The sequence below is a fragment of the Limulus polyphemus genome, unplaced genomic scaffold (genome assembly GCF_000517525.1).
Source record: "Limulus polyphemus unplaced genomic scaffold, Limulus_polyphemus-2.1.2 Scaffold7251, whole genome shotgun sequence".
Lineage (NCBI taxonomy): Eukaryota > Metazoa > Arthropoda > Merostomata > Xiphosura > Limulidae > Limulus > Limulus polyphemus.
In genome coordinates, this window is record NW_013672861.1 from 39196 (window position 1) to 40591 (window position 1396).

General features: G+C 29.2%; 1 protein-coding gene across 1 annotated transcript in view; it reads left to right on the plus strand.

The window, feature by feature from the left end:
- LOC106474460 overlaps positions 1-1396 on the plus strand; it is a gene marked incomplete at its 3' end in the record, with an annotated part of 11703 nt that overhangs the window by 9337 nt on the left and 970 nt on the right. The window lies entirely within an intron of this gene.

Below are 1396 nucleotides of genomic sequence, written 5' to 3' on the forward strand. Positions count from 1 at the left end.
AGTTTTAACTGAAACAATGCTACACCTAAATGAAAAAGATAATGTGGTGAAATGTTATGTGTCATGAAAATTACCCTCGATTGCCCATTTGAATAGAAAATTAATGGTAAAACTTGGATATGTACAGTGCCTCATACAAGTAGTAAAACTTACAAAACACTAAAGCTTATTTTTAAAATTAATGGTAAAACTTGGATATGTACAGTGCCTCATACAAGTAGTAAAGCTTACAAAACACTAAAGTTTATTTTTAAAATTAATGATAAAACTTGGATATGTACAGTGCCTCATACAAGTAGTAAAACTTACAAAACACTAAAGTTTATTTTTAAAATTAATGGTAAAACTTGGTTATGTACAGTGCCTCATACAAGTAGTAAAACTTACAAAACACTAAAGTTTATTTTTGATTTTAAAGAAATTAGAATATAAATGATACAAAACTTGTAAGATAATAGACTGTAGATACTTAGAAAATAAAAGGTTAATCACTAGGTCTCAGTTGAAGGCCATTTTGTGTTAACTATACTCTGTTCATACAAAAAACTTGTGAATCCCTGCTTTATTCCCCACTGTGTATTTCAAATATTTAAAATGTTAAAATCTCTGATATTTCTTTGGAAACTGTAAGAGTATCAGGAGCTGTAAATATTTGTTTAGTATTTATAATCTTTAATCTCTAAGTAGCTTTCAATAGATGCATTAACAAGATGTTCTCTTTTCATTCGTCTTTCAACTTTAGAGGTACATCACTTATGAAATATATTCCCAAATTATAACCAACTTTTAAAAAACTCATCGTTTGAGATTTTCATTGCTGCATGAGTTTAATTACAAATATTTACCCAAACTTTGTTAGCTACAAACAAACAATATTGGGCTTGCTTGGCTTTGTAAGGTTTAGGTGTAACTTAGTACATTTGTAAGATTGAGGTGTAACTTAGTACATTTGTAAGGTTGAGGTGTAATTTAGTACATTTGTAAAGTTGAGGTATAATTTAGTACATTTGTAAAGATGAGGTGTAATTTAGTACATTTGTAAAGTTGAGGTGTAACTTAGTACATTTGTAAAGTTGAGGTGTAACTTAGTACATTTGTAAAGTTTTTGAGGTGTAACTTAGTACATTTGTAAAGTTGTTGAGGTGTAACTTAGTACATTTGTAAAGTTGAGGTGTAACTTAGTACATTTGTAAGGTTGAGGTGTAACTTAGTACATTTGTAAGGTTGAGGTGTAACTTAGTACATTTGTAAAGTTGAGGTGTAACTTAGTACATTTGTAAGGTGAGGTGTAACTTAGTACATTTGTAAGGTTGAGGTGTAATTTAGTACATTTGTAAAGTTGAGGTGTAACTTAGTACATTTGTAAGGTTGAGGTGTAACTTAGTAAATTCGTAAG